This window comes from Salvelinus sp. IW2-2015, unplaced genomic scaffold (genome assembly GCF_002910315.2).
Source record: "Salvelinus sp. IW2-2015 unplaced genomic scaffold, ASM291031v2 Un_scaffold2125, whole genome shotgun sequence".
Lineage (NCBI taxonomy): Eukaryota > Metazoa > Chordata > Actinopteri > Salmoniformes > Salmonidae > Salvelinus > Salvelinus sp. IW2-2015.
This window is the reverse complement of record NW_019943460.1, coordinates 109,253-131,290: the sequence shown is the minus strand read 5'-3', so window position 1 is coordinate 131,290 and position 22,038 is coordinate 109,253. Positions and strand designations below refer to the sequence as shown.

The window sequence follows — 22,038 nt, the reverse complement described above, 5'->3', positions numbered from 1 at the left end:
TTGAACTGTCTTTTTTAAATAAATGTATAATGTTGAGCCAAATATCTAGCCTGGGAGTTCAATTCAGGGTTGATGTCGCTGAAGGATGGGTGGATTTGCAGTGAACTATTATCTGAGACCTTTTCAACGTTTATCCTCTAAAGCACAATCTGTTCATTTATGTGCAAATATTATGATACCTTTGGGTTCCCTCAGAAGTTAGTCATAAAYTATGTTTTGTACTGTAAATTATGTACAGGGTGTGTAGGCAGGAGGCTAGAACTCCTTATTACTGGGTGGGCGATGGTACTGCGTGTCTGAGCAGGCTATGCAATTAATTAAGCCATCCAAAGTATGCACAGCCAGTGCGTGAGTGCAACCTATATCACACATGAAAAGGCTCCCTTGTGAAAGAGATCTTGGTCTCACTGGGACTCCCAAATTAATGAATAAATGGACCGTCGCCAATTTGCTTCTTTTTTTTTTTTATCTATGGATTTCCAGCCTACCTCTGCGTAAAGTGGCACAGCACTATACCACGACAAATGACTAGCATCAGTGTATTCACAACAGTCATCGACGAGCAGTGCGCGCTCCGACTGCGCTGAAGCGTTTTCATTGGGTAGCAGCCCAGTGAACTTGTGCGGAGAGATAGAGAGACSGAGAGAGAAGGAACCTGCGGGGCCCATTTAACACCAGTAGAGTGCACTCCGCTCCACYCGCMCTGGGTCACTTCTCGAGGAAGCAACGGGCTGGTTTCTCCGAAACATTTTAAAGGATCGGTGTCCGTTTGAAGGACAACAGCMAATCTCCTCTCATGCCWGTGCGTGTTTAACGTTGGYAGGGAACACATCTCCGCTGTTTCGTTTCGTTTTAACYATTGAACACTGCAGTGTACAGTCRGACGTTTCACTTGGATTTTAGGAGTGCAAGCGCGGTGTGCGCTCATTCCCCTAACCATGGAATTATGGATAAAGTTGATGGTGTTGTACGGTTTCTGTTTAGGGGCAAGTGCTGAGAATGACGGCAGGTAAGTGCACACATCTACACATCTTGTTCAAAAGACTACATTTTTGTGTACATTTTTTTCTCTCCATTCTATCAATTATGTTGTTTTTAGAATTGTTCAAATTGCGTTGGTGATTGTGGAATGTGGAGAAGGTGTTGCTCTCYTAAACTCTGAGCGAGTTTCTAAAGAGGGTTAATGTGACCACGGAGATGCTATTCATTCCTAATGCTATGAACGCGACTTCCACATAGTGAGCGWATGAGTTTGCAATGCATAGACTGAAACGTTGCTGATGTGCTGAAATGATTCGGGCTGTAGTCGCACTCGACGTACAGTGGAAGGAATAGACCTATACCAGTATAATCTATTTTCTTCTCCCTTATTTTCATAAAAAATAACATCATTCTTTATCTCGAATGAATGGTGTACTTTTTTATATATAAAAAAAGAACATTAATAAATGTTTGTAATGTTTTTGCTGTTGCTTTTTGTTTGGCATTTTTTATGCGGATCTACTAGGTCTATGTTAGTACGTAGGCCGAATACCACAGAGTTTCTTCACCATCTTTGGTAATACACAGTGTTTCTGTGTTTAGGCCTACATTTAKCAAACCCGAGTAGCCAGCAGCCTACTTTCTTGGTCAAAGTCAGTTGCTTGGATTTCCCTCTCAATGAGCTGATAACACGGTGACAGCACCTACCTTGCCGGGTGGTTCATGTCCAAACACGAATCCGGTGAAGTATTTGGAAAGGAGAAAAGTGCCCAATCTAAAGAATGTTCCTGAGATTGAAATCTACATCTACTTTATCTGGTGCAGCTGTCATTTTTTCTCTCMCTCCATAAAATGAATGTTATACAGCTCTTAATAAGCAGTAATAAAAACATCATACTCACGAATTCCATTTTAGGTCATTGTATATAAAATMACCTATATACTTTMTTCTACCTATATACACAGTAAGCCCTCTGGTATTCCAGATATGTATTCCTTCAGGATACCTTTTCAAGATTGTTTATTAATAAGGCAGGTTCACTTTCACTGGACTGGCTCCAATGCACTTGCCTTGCAGTATTCATCATCATAAAGGCTGTTTCCTTTGGGAGAGTGATACAGTAGACTGAGGAACTGAAGGCTAGGTTGCATCCTATATGGCACCCTAGTCCCTGTGGAGTTCCCAATGGGCCCTGGTCGAATGTAGTGCATTATATAGGGAATAGTGTGGCATTTCGGATTGGATCCTCAATCTGAGTGCTGGTCCTATGGTGCATTGAAGACAACCTTTATTCTGTATCTCCATAGGATAGAGTTTCAGGTCTCACACTATAATTGGYTTAGACTCWGTACAAATAGCAATAGAGTGAGACAAATAGAGTTGGAGAGTATTTCTAAGACATGATATTACTGCAATAGTGAACGCAGTCAAGCATTTTAATTTGGTTTTGCACCCCCATTTATTCGATGTCAGACAGACTAGAGCCCTTAGCACAATCCATACCCACTGATATCTTACACAAATAAGGTTTCAGAGACAATAGAAATTTCTTAGGATTGATAGCGGTGAACTTTCCTACCTGTCTCGTTAAACACGGGTTGGGTGTGTGTGTGTGAAGTGGAGAGTGTGTGATGGATTGATGTGTTTGTGGATGTTTACTCCAGGTTCTTGGTCACAGTGTCTAATGTTAGGTAATGTTATGTGTTGTGACAGGGCCACGGTCCCATCTGGTGAGTGTGTTGATATATGCCCTTCCCTGCCCAACCCATAATGATCATTTACATTTAACGAGCAGCATACGTAATTAGCTCACCCTCTGATGGAGCGCCGCTAGTCACGCGGGTCATTATTGGCCTATTTCCCCGTTATAAACCTGGCCTGCTGACTTCAATCTAAATTCATAGGGAGAGGGTCCCGTGAGAACGCTGTGGAGGAAAGTCATTTATTATCTGAACTAGCTGTTTGGAGGAGAGAGCTAATGGTTAAACTAGCAACTGAGGGGCCGTCACCGCTCACTGGCCAGCCACAGCAAGGTCCTTTTGTCCTATGGTAAATTGGCTCAAAACAGCCTGATTAATTACAGATTAACGCTACCTGTAATTCCTTGTTGAGGGGTTTTCATTACTCATCAACATTGTTGTCATAATGTTTAGTCCGAGGATGAAAAATGGCGCTAGGCTAATCTTGTTGTGATGTGTATTAAGTGATTCTGAATTGTAATCAGGAAATGGGCTAGCTGAGTAAGGTCACAACACCTTGCCTCGATGAAAGACTACACATCAGATAACTTTTTAAGGACTAGTTCACTTTTTTTAAAGCCACAATCCTGAGTTTGTATGTCAGACCATTAATCACCCATTGAACAGCTTGGATGAGATATCTTATCCTAGTTGGGAAAAAAATCCAGATTCCCCTTTAAATAGCCACTACTCATGGAGGCTATCGCTCTATGATGATGTCGCTACATTGCTTTGCTCCAGACACAGCCAATACATTCCAATCCTCCTCTCTCCAAGTTACTGCTCCAAACCATGTCCTCACTCTCCTCCAAACATCCCTAGTATATTCTAACAACATTAGACCCTCAAAAATAGACAGACATATGTTAGCCTCCAGGGTTGATGTTAAAAAACTTGAATAAGTGTATACAGAGAAAGCAAGCCTTTTCCTGGAAATTGGTCGAAGTAATTCAGCAGGACTAGTGAAAAAGGCTACTTGTCAACCGGTGCTTATAGAAGTGTGTGTACTAGTCGTTTTCAGAATAAAAGCGAGCCACTTTCATGAACATTTATGAAGCGATGCTCTCTTTAACATGAGGTTGCTACTTGTCCTCAGGTATTTAGATTAAATATGTATGCAAAGGTTGTGTGTGTGTGTGTGTGTGTGTGTGTGTGTGTGTGTGTGTGTGTGTGTGTGTGTGTGTGTGTGTGTGTGTGTGTTGTGTGTGTGTGTGTGTGTGTGTGTGTGTGTGTGTGGTGTGTGGTGTGTTCACTGTCAAGCAACATTGCAGCCCAAGATGGATTGTTATTATTACTCTCATCATTCTGAGGGACACTTTTAAGACACAGATTATTATCATGCAATATAATATGTCTCTTAGTTCCACTTCAGTGTCGGGTGCTGCTATATGAGCAATATGTCATCCTATTCATTGTCAAACAGCAGAGATTGGCCTATCCCCCCCCCCCCCCCCACACACACACACACACACACACCACACACACACACACACACACACACACACACACAACACACACAGACAGACAGACACACACACGCTGGGCTAAATGATGGACTAACATGGCTCCTTTCCCCCAGCGTCTGTTGTGAAGACCCTGTCTAGTGTTTGTTTTCCTGACAAGGCACCAAAGGAATGTTCAAACGTGATAATTCTGTGCTTCAGTTCCTTCACAGCTTACTGCAATCAAATCAAATCAAGTTTATTTTAATAGCCCTTCGTACATCAGCTAATATCTCGAAGTGCTGTACAGACACCCAGCCTAAAACCCCAAACAGCAAGCAATGCAGGTGTAGAAGACGTTCTCTGCAATGAAGTATTATTCATCCAGAGAAGTCAGACATAGACATGGATAAAAAGTATAAAGACATACATCTATCTGATCTGCCGTCAACGCAATTATTCTACAACGCCCCGTGTTCAGAATGATTACAGTAATAACACAATATGAATTTTACATAGAGAATTTGATGGACATCACTCCAACATACCAGTAGTGTATAACTGACCTAGTCATAATTCAGTTCTACTTTGATAAATCGTGTTATAACAGCATGGTTGCGCATGATTCTGCTGTGTTCCAACAGCCAGGCTGCATGCTCATTAATGCAGATGGAGGAGAGAAAGAGATGCGAGGGAGAGCGTGTATGAGATGGAGGGAGAGACTGGTATAGATGAGGAGAGCATGTAGAGATGAGGAGAGAGTGGTAGAGATGGAGGGAAGAGAAGAGATGGAGGGAGAGAGTGGAGAGATGGAGGGAGAGGTAGATAGATGAGGGAGAGGATGGTAGAGATGAGAGGGAAGAGAGTGGTTATAGATGAGGAGGAGAGAAAGAGATGGATGGGAGAGAGTGGTATAGATGGAGGGAGAAAAGAGATGGAGGAGAGAGTGGTAATAGATGGAGGGAGAGAAAAGAGATGTAGGGAGAGAGTGTATAGATGAGGGAGAGGTGAGAGATGGAGGGAGAAGAGTGGTAGAGATGAGGAGAGATGGTATAGATGGAGGGAGAGAGTGGTATAGATGGGGGGAGAGCGTGGTAGAGATGGAGGGACAGAGTGTATAGATGGAGGAGAGAAAGAGATGGAGGAGAGAGAGTGGTAATAGATGAGGGAGAGGTGGTAGAGATGGAGGAGAGAGTGGTAGAGATGGAGATAGAGATGGAGGGAGAGAGTGTATAGATGGAGGAGAGAGTGTATAGATGGAGGGAGAGAGTGGTAGAGATGGAGGGAGAGAAAGAGATGGAGGAGAGAGCGTGGTAGAGATGGAGGGAGAGTGTGTAAGAGATGGAGGAGAGAGTGGTATAGATGGAGAGAAGAGAGTGGTATAGATGGAGGAGAGATGGTAGAGATGGAGGAGAGAAAGAGATGGAGGGAGAGCGTGGTAGAGATGGAGGAGAGACTGTATAGAGGGAGGAGAGAAAGAGATGGAGGAGAGAGAGTGGTATAATGAGGATAGCGTGGTAGAGATGGAGGGAGAGAAAGAGATGGAGGGAGACGTGGTAGAGATGGAGGGAAGACTGGTATAGATGGGAAGGGGAGAGAAAGAGATGGAGGGAGACGTGTAGAGATGGAGGGAGAGACTGGGTATAGATGGAGGGAGAGAAAGAGATGGAGGGAGAGCGTGGTAGAGATGGAGGGAGAGACTGGTATAGATGGAGGGAGAGAAAGAGATGGAGGAGAGAGTGTAAAGATGGAAGGGAGAGCGTGGTAGAGATGAGGGAGAGAGTGGTAGAGATGGAAGGAGAGAGGGAAAGAGATGGAGGAGAGAGTGTAAGATGGAGGGAAAGAGATGGTGGGAGAGAGAGAGATGGAGGGAGGGAGAGAGTGATAGAGATGAGGGAATGAGAGTGAGAGAGGAGGAGAGTGGTAGAGATGGTAGTGGAGAGAGTGGTATAGAGAGGTGGAGAATGGATGAAGAGTGGTAGAGATGGAGGAAGAGTGGTAGAGAGTGGAGAGAGTGTAGAGAGGGTAGAGATGGAGGGAGAGATGGTAGATGATGGGAGGGAGAGAGTGGTGAGATGAGGAGGAGTGGTAGAGATGAAAGAGAGAGAAACAGTGACAGAGAGCGCCTTCTCTCTCTCTCCCTCCCACCTCACCTCCTGTTCCACTGGCATGGCATCACACGTCTCTTTATGAGTGCCGCTCAAAGTTCATTTGCATCATCGCCTGTTCTTTGCATTGCCGCCCTGCCTGCCCGCCGCACAGGGTCGACTACACTGCCACTTTTTTTGTTGCTAAAAACGCTTCAGGCAAACCAATTATCATCCTCCCACTCAGTTGGCGAGGCTATGCCCGCAATATCATATCACTTTAGGCCCTATTAGTTTTACGCGGGTGGATAAAAATTACCCCTAATAATAACAGCCAAGGAGTATGTTTAAATTAGTAATACGATGATGGACCAATTTGCACAACTCTTCCTCCTCGCTATTATGTTGTTCATCAGCTATTTTAATGATGTTTTTCACCCTTTGATCACATTCAATATTGATAGTTTTTAGCAAGGCATGCTATTAGCTATCAGCAGAGGGTTTATGTGTTTTCAGTGCAAGCTGTGCAATGGGACGATATCCCGTTATCTGACCAGGTGCTCATGGTGTTGTGTGTGTGTGTGTGTGTGTGTGTGTGTGTGTGGTGTGTGTTGTGTGTGGTGTGTGTGTGTGTGTGTGTGTGTGGTGTGTGTGTGTGTGTGTGTGTTGTGTTGTGTGTGTTGTGTGTGTGTTGTGTTGGTGGTAGGGGTACCTGTTGCTCCATCTGTCATGGTCCTCTGTGGTGGTGTCGCGGAACTCTTGGCCACCAATTCACAATCATGTCTGGCAATCAATTCCAGAGTCCTCTCCTCTGCTTCTTTATCTTCTCCTCCCTTCTCCTCTTCTCTTCTCTCCTCCTCTCCCTATTTCTCTCCTTAACATTCCCAAATGTGTCTCCTATCGGATTGTGCTCAGGGCTCCTGATTCTCTCTCTCTCTTTCTCTCTCTCTCTCCTTGCCAGCCATGCTGCGTACAAACATTTTCCCTGTTCCTGCCATTTCCACTTAGCATCTTCCATCAGATTTTCTCTCCAGTGAAGTGATTGGCACAGGGGCAGACATTAGCATTTCCAGAGTTTTGGCAATGGAGGCTAACTGGATGGGCTAGCAGGAGGGTAGGACGTGTCCCGCATGCACAACMRCGTCAAWCTCAGTCTCCYCAGCCCTCAATGCTGAGGCACGATAGAGCAAGGCAAGACGCCCCTTATGCCAAGTGGTTTTTCAAGACACCTTTGGCTCCTTCGGTTCGATAACAAGCATCAGAACCTTGATCTCTCTGTCGTTACAAAACGTTCAGATAGAAATTARTTGTCTAGAATGGAGATGATTCTGTGTCATGTAGAATTTAGAATTATGTCAGCTCTGTTCATTCTATTTYTACTGTCTCTGATTCATTTCGCTAACGTCACAGAACACCATGCTCTGATAGTTGTCCCCATCCGAGGCATCCTTAAATGGGCTTAATCTTTCTCTATTTCCTGTTAAAAATATGTTGTGCTGTGCTTCCGCTACAGATAAATAAGTAATCCTACTCTACTCTGCCAAGAAGCTATTTCTCTGAAATAGAACAGAACGTAACGTCAGTTCACAGAAACATAATTTAGGCTGGTTTCATACAAGAACTGTCATAAGGTATTTGCCCATTGCCAGGAAGAAAACGCACTAGCCTCATGTTCTTTCCATTTCTGAAGATGGCATTATCATTCCCCACTTTCTTTAATAGCAAATGACATTCTGACATTCTGCTTCTGATAATGTTTCATTTGGACGTTGGCACACAGACAGTCGATGCTCATGACGCCTCTACGTCCTTTGGTATTAGCACTCAGAGCAGGGGCTTGTTCAACTGTGACGTTCAGATAGAACTGTGTTGTGCAGAGCAGATAGGACTGTCTGTCATGCCATTGTGTCAGATCTATTCATTTATTTCTATCTGCGATGTTCAGAACATTTCACATCACTGAATACACCCCAGTCTGAAGATGGGGGATACATTATGAACGTCACAATGATAACTCACCGCAGTCTAATCTCTAACACACATGCACACGCGTGCACACACACACACACACACACACACACACACACACACACACAACACACACACACACACACACACACACACACACACACACACACACACACACACACACACACACACACACACACACACACACACACACACACACACACACACACACCTTCATTCTGAGCTATGGGAGTCTCTGCCTGGCCCCACAGATTAAAGTGTCAGTGATACCGATGTGGAGAGAAGCTTTCGTATTAGTTACATTGGGTCCTGTTCTTCTGTAGTTTCACCCGTAAGGATTCAGCTCTGACATCACACAACCAACATGCTCCCCTGTGCAATAAATGCCAACATGCTGATTGGAAATGTCCTGTGTTTTGTGTGCCAGCTCGCTCACAGATAAGTTTGTTTACTTTCCTTAACACATTCTGAGGGACATGGGAGTAGCTTAGCATTTGGAAAACAAGTAACATTTAATTATGTGCTGGGTAAAGAATGACAAACATATATTCAGTCTGTCAGTCAGTGCCTTGGCTTTGTTTGAATGAGACTCTCTCTCTCTCTCTCTCTCTCTCTCTCTCTCTCTCTTCTTCTTCTCTCTGTCTCTGTCTCTGTCTCTCTGTCTCTGTCTCTGTCTCTGTCTCCTGGCATGGTGGGCAAGAACCAACAGACATGCTGGCTTTTAAATTCGTCCATTTTAATTGGCTGTGAACTGATAGAGCTGTCTCCTGACAGGTGGCCTCGGCAGATGGCCTCGTCCAATGGGCTGTGTCGCTACGGCGCCCGCATCGACTGCGCTGGGGATGGACCAGGCTCTCCTGGGCCACTGCCAACGTGAGTAGTGCCAACTCTACGTGCCCGCTGCAGGGTTACCGGGGCAACCAGGGTTTCCAATGGGGTTGCCGTGGGTTACCAGGGTGTAGCTGCTGGATTAACACAATTAGGATGTAGAAAGAGATAAACCCAGTGTAGAATCAATCAATGTATTATAAAGCCCTTTTTACATCAGCCGATGTCACAAGTGCTATACAGAAGACATATAGTAACTAAGGGCTCTGAAACACACACTCTACCAACGAGCACACGGCACACACACTTGTTCATAGGCACATACGTGGACGTACACACACACAAAGTGAAAAATACACTTGACATTTCCACTGCTGCTGTTGAGTTTTCCGTGTTGGGGGAAAGATATTCTAGCCGAGAATAGGTCTAGTGAGCAGATTCCCATTATAGCTTGTAGCCATGTAAACAGATAATTGTAAATGATTGCTGTGAATGAATATTTAGTAAATGTCATGTATATGTAAATGCAGGTGTGCAGGGAATCATTTTGGTGACATGTTGAGTAAATCCAGTCATGGATTCAGAGGATGCTCCTACTGTACTGTAAATATACCTCGTTTTGCTAGAATGAGCCTACTGTAGCTCAATATACCTCGTTTTACTAGAATCAGCCTACTGTAGCCCAATATACCTCGTTTTACTAGAATGAGCCTACTGTAGCCTCAATATACCTCGTTTTACTAGAATCAGCCTACTGTAGCCCAATATACCTTGTTTTACTAGAATGAGCCTACTGTAGCTCAATATACCTCGTTTTACTAGAATCAGCCTACTGAGCCTCAATATACCTCGTTTTACTAGAATCGCCTACTGTACCTCAATATACCTGTTTTACTAGAATCAGCCTACTGTAGCCTCAATATACTTGTTTTACTAGAATGAGCCTACTGTAGCCTCAATATACTCGTTTTACTTAGAATCAGCCTACTGTACTCAATATACCTTGTTTTACTAGAATCAGTCTACTGTAGCCTCAATATCCTTGTTTTACTAGATCAGCCTACTGTAGCCTCAATATACCCGTTTTACTAGAATCAGCCTACAGTAGCCTCATATACCTTGTTTTACTAGAATCAGCCTACAGTAGCCTCAATATACCTTATTTTGCTAGAATGAGCCATCTGTAGCCTCAATATACCTCGTTTTACTAGAATCAGCCTACAGTAGCCTCAATATACCTTGTTTTGCTAGAATGAGCCTACTGTAGCCTCAATATACCTCGTTTTACTAGAATCAGCCTACAGTAGCCTCAATATACCTTGTTTTGCTAGAATGAGCCTACAGTAGCCTCAATATACCTCGTTTTACTAGAATCAGCCTACAGTAGCCTCAATATACCTTGTTTACTAGAATGAGCTACTGTAGCCTCAATATACCTAATTGTTCATAGAATGAACACATTTTGTGCAACAGTATTACATTATACCACCGTCTGATATTATATTGACCCTTAATAAAATATCTAGCCCTATGGACAAATATTGACTCTTATGGAAACAGAGAAGTATTGGCTGCTGCCATACTGTGTAATTATATCCTGCAGAGATGTGTGAATGATATTAATAGGGAGCTCTGAAAGTGTCGAGCAGCCTGACAAATGGGAGATCCACTGCATGGCTTGCTGCACACATGATGGTACAGCTGTTGCTTCGGCTGCGGAAGTGTGATGGGTGACACAACGGGCGTACTTACGCACAACATGTAGAGAGTAGACAGAGAGAGGCTGGGCTGCATGTTGGCTCCGTCTCTGTCAGTCTACTAACCTAGAAGCCTGGGGGTGGGGGGATGGGTTATAATGCTTCATGTCATCGTTATAATACTTCACATGACCTTCATAACCTTTCACCTCATATGCATTTTGTTTAACTGTTTTGTTGTTGTTGTTGTTTTGCTAATCACTTGTCATGACTCATGCTATAATCATGCTAGATATTTTTGGTGTTTGTTCATGTTGTCGTTTTTAGACTAAACTAAAATGTCACACTGCTGGTCCCTGTCCAAAGGTATTTACTTCACGTTGAGCTCTATTTTTTCCGTTTGGCACTGGGCCTTCCATTGGAAGCCCTGTTATGGTAGCCTGGTTCCCAGATCTGTTTGTGTTGTCTTACAATGACCAGAGAAGCTATCAAGACAGTACATACTGACSTGGGACCAGGCTACTGTAATGGTGGCCCGCTTATTGCCCTTTCGTTCTCCCCTAGGCGAGGGTGTTGAGCTCAATAACCTTCACTTGGTTTAGGTCTGGCATCAGGCCCTCCTTTCAGATGCTCTGTTAAGGCGGTCGACCTCGTTCCCTTCCCTTCTCCCCTAGGTGAGAGTGTTAGTGTTGAGTTGAGTAACCTTAGTGCCTGTAGGCCCACTTATCGTGTCAGATTAACATTCTGCCTCGCCGCCAGCTGACTCTCCTCTCCTCTTTATCCCTCGCTCCTCATTTGAGGTGAAAAGAAAAACAGAATATGGTAATTGCATTCTCACATAGATCCTAGCTTGAGAAAAACAAGTTATGGTAATGACATAGCGACTCAGACTTAGAAGCCGACCCAAGAGGGCGGAGGGAACTCAAGAGACTAAGCTCAAGACAAAGTGGCAGAATGGGATGCTTTTGTGGTTGCTATTATTTGTGACAGCCAATGCACCAACATGTTGCTAGGCTAGTTAGCTAAGAGCTCTGCTGTCGTGTTGGCAGGAATACCTGTATCAATAAGTGTTGCTTCCTGGTCATTTTGGGCTTGGCTCAGGTCCTCCCAGCTGTCCATGTTGGATCAACCAGGAAGAGGAAGTTAGCTCAGTTTCTAGAGTAGACAGAATATAACATCATTGATCAGACCAAATATTTGTTTTATTCTGTTTGGGTTTAGCTCCATCCTCTGCATTGATTTGAAATGAATTGACAGGTGAAAACAATATGGCGGAATCAAGCCCATCATAAGGCTGTCTTTCACCTGGTCAGTTCTCTCAGATCAGTGCAATGAAGGAGAAGACAGGAGGCAAGGAGAGGACAGAGTTTCTAGACAATTGAGTAATAGACAAGATCTACAGTGACAGGGATTAGTAGAGTAAGTCGTGTTTCCGCTTGACGTGATTGACATGTTAAAGTCCTTTGGGTGAGTAGATACTTTGACAGGACCTTGTTTCTGTTCATTAAACAGAGTGTGTTATCTGGCTGTTTTCTCTTAACACTGTTCCAAAGTACCCATCAGGAGTCTCACACATTCCATGTCAAGTACGAGAAAACGTCGCCTTCACCTCGGAGAGTCGTCCCCCTCTCGGCAAAAGCTACTTTTACCCACCACCTGTTTTTGAAGGAAACCGTATCGTTTTCCCGCCAGCCATCCGTCTCAGACTTGTGATAAATCAATGCCATAGGAGAAAAACCAGAGTGTTCGCTCACGCCTTCAAATGCCCCACCGAGCGTACCACACGAGTCCAATCACTCGAGACCTCAATCAGTACTCCATCATGCCGCCGCAGGGCTGATTTAAACTTCGGAGACGGAGGGAGGCCAGTTGTCATGGATTACAGATTACACCACTGCAGTTTTGGGGCCCGGAGATTAGATTGGCGGTGCTATCGGGTTCTGGCTGTCTCCAGCCCTCAAGAGTTCAGTGATCGGTCGGGTGACTGCTCACAAAGAATGGAGAACTGGAATGGGTCTGCCCCGAATTAAAGCTCCCTGTCCCCAGAACTGAGAGAGAGAGGGAAGGAAGATGGGAGAGGGAGTGAGTGGAGATGGAGATGGTGGAGAGAGGAGAGAAAGAAGAAAGAGAGAGAGGGACAGAAGAGAGAACCGAGAGGAAGAGAGAGAAAGCGAGATATTTATTATAGGCCAAGCATTTCCATTGGTACTACACTGACATGTCATGCGATTGGGTGGTTTAAATCACAGGCAGCGTTACTTTACTTTATCCAAGTGCCCATAAACAGAGATGCATTTGCCGTGCTAAGCATTTGCAGTATATCTCAATGATTACATACACATCAGAATGTCCTCAGTTTTAACTCACAGTCAGGATGAAATAGACCACTGGCAAATCAACAAGTTTTTCTTAGTCCTCACGTCCTAGTCGTTTAGTCATAACAAGCTCTCGGATTAGACTAAAATGATAGCAAAGAGCTGCAATTAATCAAACCAACACTAAACAAATGACACAGATGGACTGTGATTTTTTAATGAATTTAATCAAATATCTAGAAGCCTCCTCAGTTGCATCCTATTACATCTCTCTCTCTCTTTCTCTTCTCCTTTCTCTCTCTCGCTCTCCCTCCAAATAGAAAGTCCCAAATTAACTCTCTCTTACCGGTCTATTGCTTTGATCCCGGATTTCTTAAAGAATCCAAGGGATACGGATCTTCAGTGCAGTTTTCCCGAGACTGTTTAGGTCGTTTCCCTCTCGAAGTACAAAGTAGCTTGGATTAGGAGAGGACCTTTAATTGGTAATGGAAGCCAATGAGTGAGTGACAAAATGTGTAAACTGATACAGTTTAACCAATACCCTGTCCGTGACCCCTGAGGATAATGCAAAAAACATTTCCAAATATAGGACAATTTAAGCACCATTAAATAATAATAATAGTCTTAAAGAGCTTCTCTTTGTCTCGTTTTCTTCAAGCCACTGATCTGATATTAGCTGGATGGGTAAATCCATTCATAGAAACTTAATCATGTAGTTTGATCTGTTAGTGATCATGAGGAAAAGAGACAAGGAAGGTAAGGTAATAAAAAGTACATGGATTCTGAAAGGAGAAATCAATAGATTGTGTTTCAATTCAACTGGGCCTAGAAGGATCAAATACTTTGTCAAATATCAATCTGTTCATACTAAGCACTTGTATCAATTATTTGTCAGACACAGAAACTAATACGATGCTGCGGCTCCTTCAAAATGTGGTGACGGTGGTGCTATTTCTATCCATCAAAGGAATGGAGGAGGAAATTGAATTGAACATCACAAAATCTGCAGCCTGTCAGTGTGTTAGAAGAAAAGCATTATCTTTCTTCTCTCGGCTTGTGATGTGAACGTCCACAAACATGCAATTAGCCAGCATGATGCCACGCGTAATCTCTGCGGACACCACGGCACAATTTGACCATCAATGTAACTAATTAAACTATCTAAACTCCAATTTGTAAACATATTTCAAACATAGCTATTAGCTACTAGCAACATTGCGTGATGAGAAGCATCCGTTCTCCATGGGGCTAATGCTAACTTCCATTTAAATTGAATTTTCACTTCGTTTGTAAGCATATTCAAGATGTAGCTACKAGCTACATTGCATGTTGYGAAGGGGAAGTGACATCCGACGCCCATTCTCTGTGGTTGGAACCATGTAATGTGTGTGACTCCTTGTTGTGCTTTGTGCATCATTTCAAGAATGCTTTACTCGTCAAAAAGAGACCCGMGCACGGCTCTCTGGCTCTCTCATGCCGTGRTTCTGTTCTCTCATCCAACCAAGACAAAACGCCTGCTGGAATGTTCTTTTCTTTGTGTTTGCACATTTGTTTTGCAGCAGGCGTCTTCGCTCTAACCCACAGAGTAGTCGGGAGAATAAGGTGTCCGCCACAAGGTCAGCTGCTCCACATATTTCTTTAAAATAATTCTTGGCAAGACGGGGTCCTGAAGGCAGTGAGGCACACACATCCTCTGAATCCTGGCTTCTCTGATTTATTAATAGCCACCTCCCCCCTTCTCCCTCATCCTCCCCCCTTGGCTAAGAAATATCTCCTCCCCTTCTGGCTTGAGAACTCTGTGCTGCAGCCACCGTTTGKCGTTCACACCAGCAGCATGACTGAGATGTTTGGCGTTCACACCAGCARCWTGACTGAGAGCTATGTGATGCCCTCAGATGGCTCAGTGTTAGTTATTCATTTCCTGTGAGTTTGATATCCTTATATAAACTATATACAKCTGCCTAGTTAGTACATGAAAACTTCATCAACCAAGAGCCTGTGTAAAATAATTGTAGTTCAATGTAGACTACTTCCCAATCTTCAAAATGGTACGCCTACATCAGTGATTAAAGATTATATATTGTTTAGATTTTKTTTKKKGGGGGGGGCGGCTCAGTTGGGGTCTCAACTGACTGTTGCAAGTTAAATTAGTAGAATAAACAAGGTGCAATAAAACAATGTGTTTGTGCATCAGCAGTGTTTCTCTTGTTATGTCACTGATAGTCACTCAATTAGCCATGTCAGCTGAACTATTTTAGATTGGTAAGTTAGTCTAGCGGCCAGCTATCTAAACTTAGTAATCTAAACGTAGTAATCATGGTCGAATTACCAGCCGGGGGGGCCCCCATTGATTTTGTTATTCAGTCTTACTCAGATACTGTATCATATTAAAAACTGCATGCAAATTCTCTACACCCTGTGGCAAATGCATATAATTTTAGGAAATGAGATGTAAAATAGCTAATTTTCCTCTCTGCCCTGTGGCAAAATGTGTAGAATTGCACGAAATGAACTTCGCTGTCAAATAAGGGAACGCTAAAATGTTTTTTTTCTCAGCATGTGGTGGTGGTGGGGGGGGGGGGGGGGCTACATGATGTCAAGCAGTACAGTAAAAAAATATCCATATTTTCTTCTACCCAAATACAACGTTTTTGACAATATCATATACTGTATTCTAACATTTGAACTGTCTTTGCCAAACACTGTCAAGTACAGTAGTTAGTCAATGTATTCAAATGAAGTTCACAAACATCTGATAGGACCCCCAGAGACAAAAGTCGACCAACATTCTTAGCGTAGACATTAAAACCAGTAGATGGTGATAGCGCTGACGGCATCCACATATTCCTATGGAAGCCGGAACTATTTGAATTTGAACCACGCCATATTGCTGAATGGGGCTGAATGGCACCAAGAAATCGCTAAGGATCATGGTAAAAGTGGCCGTAACTAGCAAAGGATCATGGTCGATGTAGTCGTTTTCATCCTGCTGAGAGAGCAACTCCACGGGCGCGAGCCTCCTCGTAGCCTGCCGGCCCGTGATTGGTCTGTGTCAGCACATGGTCCTGTGTGACGACAAATGTAGTAGTCAGAATGGATGACTATTTAATGAAATATCTCGATTTGATTGACCGTGGGATTGAACTTGATGATAATAAACTAATATTGGAGGCTAAAACTGCCGTCAAAATGTTCTTTGGGGATGGGGGGCGTTCTGGCGATTGTAATTTACATAGGCTTTCTAGGCCAGACCAGGGCTTTTGGCACTGCTAGGTTGCTAGCAGCAGCTGACCAGCAGAGCTCGTGACTTCAGGCTCCAGTCTGGACACTGGGGGCCTGATCCTTAGATGGGCTCTAAGGATGGATGGCCAGAGGAATGCCTGATGCAAACTGGTGTGAAGCGGTGTCATCAGTAGGTATTCAGGGAATGAGAAGCGTGTTGAATTGGAGCATGTAGTTGCTCCTCTACGGTTGCGGCGGCCATTTTTAGTTCTCATGTCGTTGGATGTGGTCTAATGAACACAGGGTATTTCCCTGGGCCGCACCGCAGATTTAAAAAGACCAACCTTTCTCTGAACCCAACAGCCTGGGATGGGTTACTTCTGAGCATGCTTGTCCTCATACTACCCTCTGTGGAAACTTTAAAATAAAAACCCTCAGAGCTCGTGACAGTGACCGTGTCAGCTGTATTAATAAATGATTTCATCGACTTTAATTGGCCAAATGCTGACGCAGATAAGGACTTGAACTTGACCTAACAAGTTTTACACGTTTCCCTGATTCAACTCCCCCCGCCAAAATATGTCAAACCCTTTTTTATTTTTAATCAGGGGCGTAATCTAGAGGTTTCACAGCTCACCTGCGTCCTCGCGTTAACACCCTATCTCATATATCCCAGGTTTGGAAAATGGGCTAACACTGTCTTGTCTATTAGGTTACACATTCTAATAAAGTGGAATGAGACTACACAATGCTATCTCCTYCAGGTGAAGGAATCTCCACTAATGGCTGTGAATTCAATATGAACAATGTTCCAAGCCGAAATATGAACACTATCCCTCTATCACCTCCAACGCCCCATGCTCAAAGGTTTAACCGCCGCAATGATACGCTTCATAAAGCTAYCTAATTCGATTTCAATTGACCTTTTGTGAATGGGCATTTTGGGTAACCTATATACTGGTGTAGGATCTTAATTTGAGCCGGTTTGCTACAGCAGGAAAATKATCCTGCAGCAACAGGAAATGTGAATTATTATGTGGATTATGATGAACAGADWTTTTTTTTAGAGGAAGTCTGAAATGTWAAAGGTGAAAACTCTTATCGATGTGCMCTTGAGCAAGGCACYTAACCCTAATTGCTTTTGTAAGTTGCTCTGGATAACACCATCTGCTAAATGACTAACATGTMAAGTGTAAATTACAAACTTTAGAAGACTTTTTAAGCCTTGAATACACTACAAGTGTACATTTTCCATGCTGTGCAGGACAATTCTCAGCAACAAAGAGTGATCAAATTAAGATCCTACATCTGTAGGGTGTACTTGCAGTGCCACAATTAAATACTTTTCATGCTTGCTTATATCTTTATAGTTAAGCAATGCTCAGCTAGCCTTCTGTACAGGTCCATTGTCTATTTCCACTAAGCATCAGTCATGATGTTGAGTCTCCACTCTTTCCCACTGCACCTCTACATTGTACTTCACATAATGACGGTATCAGGCGCACAATAAATCTGTGACAAGATAAGTGAGCTCGCCCAGACGTGTCCAATCATGCTGCGCACACGCACACTCACCCCGCTTCCCGGCACAAACACATATAACCCCCCATCCCCGTCTCCAACTCCAACCGTAGGGATAATTAACGAGCCTGATTGGTCCCTATTATGACGGACTTAATGAAGCTTTTAATGGAAATTAGTACCAGTTGGCTGAGGCCCCTGTATATCAGCCATGGTTAGTATGCTGCAGTGAACACAGTGAGCAGCACAGTTAGACAGAACAGAAAGCAGAGCAAGCCTMCAGCTCTGTKTTTGTGTCCCAAATGGCACCCTWTTCCCTATGTAGTGCACTACTTTGGAACAGGGTCAATTGAGCTCTGGTCAAAAGTAATGCACTATGAAGGGAATAGGGTAGCATTTGGGACTCGGGCGTCTCCAACACCAGAACACACAGAGATACTGTAAAGCATTACTATTGCCTCAAGTCCTAATGCCTTCAGTTGCCCTAAACAACACTTCACACAACGGACAACCAGCAGCCAGAAAATATGATGTTTTATGTTGTTTCTACTGCCTGATACTGAACATAATGTTCACGGCAAGCGTTTGCTTTTGTGTGCTTTAACGCCGTGCTAATAGTGAGGTATTAGGCTACTCGTTTAGCTGTGTTGGCCGTTTTCCACCGTAAATATCAGTGCAGCCGCTTTCAAAGCCAGGAGAATCAGCACTTCAGTGCTCGCACAAAGTTCAAGTGTTTTAATCGCTTAGGGCTTGTACGGTTTGAAATGGATCAAAATCAACAAGGAAACAGGGTTCTCTCTCCCAATAAGCCAGCGCTGTACAGTAATACAGTTTATAAGTTATATGAAAACATGGTTTCACATGAAAATGTTATCTCTGGTCATTGTTGAACCACAATTCCCATCGCCCCTAATCCCACACAAGTATSACACACACGTGCCGCTGTGCTTGCATTGTCGTACTTAGTAAATCAACAAATCAAAGAAAATATTATTAGTCACGTGCACCGAATACAACAGGTGTAGTAGACCTTACGTTGAAATGCTTACTTACAAGCCACTAACCAACAATGCAAGAAAATGTTTTCTGAATGATTTTCTAAAAAAACGAATAAATTAAATTAGATCAACAGTAATGCACACTAAGTTACTGAACAAGTCAGACAGGATTAAATGCTTTCTCACATCTGATCTGAGACCAGGGCTTGTATTCACAGAGTGTCTGAGAGTTCTGATCTAGAATCATTTTAGCCTTTTAGCTCATAATGAATTAGATTTCATAGACACCGGGCACCTGATCCTAGATCAGCACTCCTATCCTGAGACGCTTTATGAAAACAGGCTGTGAGTGTGTTCCGGGGAATTGCTCTTCTCACTTGCCTCTTTCCTATCTATGGGAATCCTCCCCAAACAGCTCTGTGCCAGCACGGGTGTAAGCATGGAGACTGCGTAGGACCCAGCAAATGCAAGTGTCACCCTGGCTTCACTGGAAAAACCTGCAATCAAGGTAAGACCGTCTTCCTCACCGCCGATCAGTAACTGGGTTGACGTTGTGATCGTGACATTGTGACATTGTGATGCTTAATGACGCTTAATGACGTTGTGATTACACCCTACACTGAGATTGGATAGACCACTTGGTGTCTTCTGTGTGAAAATACACTGTACCTTTCATACTCCTGTAGAGAAAGAGGGAGAGAGAGAGAGTTAATCAGTTAGTGAGAGAGAGAGAGAGAGAGATAGAGTTTAGTGAGAGAAAGATAGGTAGTTAGTGAGAGATAAGGAGGGAGAGAGAGAGAGTTGGTGAGTGAGAGAGTGAGAGAGAGAGAGAGATAGTGAGAAAGCAAGAGAGAGAGGGATGGGTACTTAGTGAGAGATGAGAGAGAGAGAGAGATAGTGAGTGAGAGGTAGAGTTGGTGAGAGATAGAGATAGTCAGTGAGAAAGAGAGAGCCGTAGTGAGTTAGTGGTCGTTCTAATCTGAGCCAGCATGCCTTTACTCAGTGCTTCAAGGCCCCTTTCATCCACCTCCATCCAGACCTGCTGACATTAACATTTTCCAAAGGAAACTAATGGAAGTCAAACTTCACCTGGCCCTGAGCGATGGCATGATAATCATTGTTTATTGTCTACTATGCACACATACATAGCAACAGGAACAGGCGTAGTAATGTTGCCGTTTTATTAATTGATTCATAGCTGATGCAGGATGCAGGCTAGCTCTCTCCATAGTAGTTAGACACTATAATCGCACAGGAGAGGGTGGTAGAAACAGCCTGAATCAGCACAAATGGAAATGCCTGCTGTGCACCGGGGCCACACACACACACACACACACACACACACACACACACACACACACACACACACAACACACACAACACACACACACACACACACACACACACACACACACACACACACACACACACACACACACACACACACACACACACACACACACACACACACACACACACACACACACACACACACACACACACACACACACACACACACACACAGTGAATGATGCCTGGATGGCAACCTCCCTCTGCAGATAACATCTCAATTACTATCCTGAGATAACTCAGAGAGCAGGCTGAAATGCAGTGCAACGAGTAGTCGTTGAGAGTTACAACACATGAGTGAGGTGAGTGAGTGAGTGAGTGTGTGACGTGAGTGAGTGAGTGTAGTGCGTTGCGTGCGCGTGCTATGTGTCTGTGTCTGTGCCTCTATATTGAATTGAATGACCCCCTCAGCCAGGGAGGGTTAATTTCAGGTAAATCCGAGTGGCTTGAAACTACTTGTGGAATTCACGCCTTAAGACAGGAATAGGATAGCATGTAATTAAAAACATGGAGGGAGAGAGAGAGAGAGAGAGAGGGGGCGAGAGAGAGGGGGCGAGAGAGAAGGGGCGAGAGAGAAGGGGGAGAGGGAGTTGAAATCCTTTCCGGAATGTAGAAATGAGTCATCGTACATGTCTCAGGCTAAGGTGGCCCATGGCAGGTTGGCTGGATGGCTCAACTTTGATGTAGTCGCTAGAAAAGAATCAAACATGGGTCATGTTCGTTAGTAACCAAAGGAAGAGAACAGACTCAAACTGGGAGGGACTACTTAGACAGGTCCAATAAAAATAAAAATWAAAATAGTTTTCCACTGCAAATTGGTTTTAAAACATTTTCCGTTGCGTGCTCTAATGAACACCTCTGACTTCCTTACTTCGACTAGGACGGACGTTGCTCTTTTATCAATGTACTAATAATAATTAGACTTGTCTGACAAACTATCATTTAAAAAATATCAAATGCTTAAGTGTGCATGGAACTAAGTTGGCAGAGTCGTGCCTTAGACAAGCACTTGGCTATGACATCTGGTGTCCCTGACTGAAGAGCTCATTAAAGGGGCAATCTGGGGACTTTTCAAGCGATCGATCATTTAGAGATAATGTATGTCTAATACGTCTACTAATAGATATAACCTTCAGCGGGAATCATTCCACGTCGCCGTAGAAACTCATTAATTATTCAAAACCTAAAGATTGGATTTCTTTTTCTCATTCAAAGTAGTGATTTGCTGTTAACCGTTGATTTGTCGTTCTAATGTCAGTCGAAGACACACTGGAATGTTCATTTTCCTTTATGCCGATACTCGATCGATCTATCTTATGTTTCATTTATTCGGTTAGACACCCATTTAGATGGTGAGGTGAACTGTAATGGTTGAAATAGTGATGTGGCGTTGTAAACAGAGAAACATGTTTACAAGCAGTAGTTACAAGTATAACACACACACACACACACACACACACACACACACACACACACACACACACACACAACACACACACAACACACACACACACACACACACAGCCACACACACAACCACATGCAGTGCATGCTCGGGGCTAGGCATCTGCTTCCACAATAACTGAGTGGTGAGCACAGAGGAATGATCCTCAAGGCACTGTGTTAACAACAGTGTTAAAGCACCCACAACACAGCAGATGTTTGTGACAGCGACAAGAGGGACCATAGAGGTGATCGTTGAGAGAATTCTCTCTCCCTCTTACTTTAAAGTCTCTCTGTCTAGGTTCCAGCTTGGTTAGGAACATGACATTATGTCGCTCTTTCTTCCTGTACCACTGTAATGGCTAGACCAATGTATACCATGATCTATTCATATTAGTGAGCAATTATTCCAGCAACTTAGGTTT

The 22,038-nt window shown here is 43.7% G+C and overlaps 1 pseudogene; it reads left to right on the top strand.

Annotated features, from left to right (window-relative positions):
• The first annotated feature begins 444 nt into the window (after nt 1-444).
• The window catches only part of LOC112073025 (nephronectin-like), a 76,557-nt pseudogene continuing 54,963 nt past the window's right edge, over nt 445-22,038 (top strand).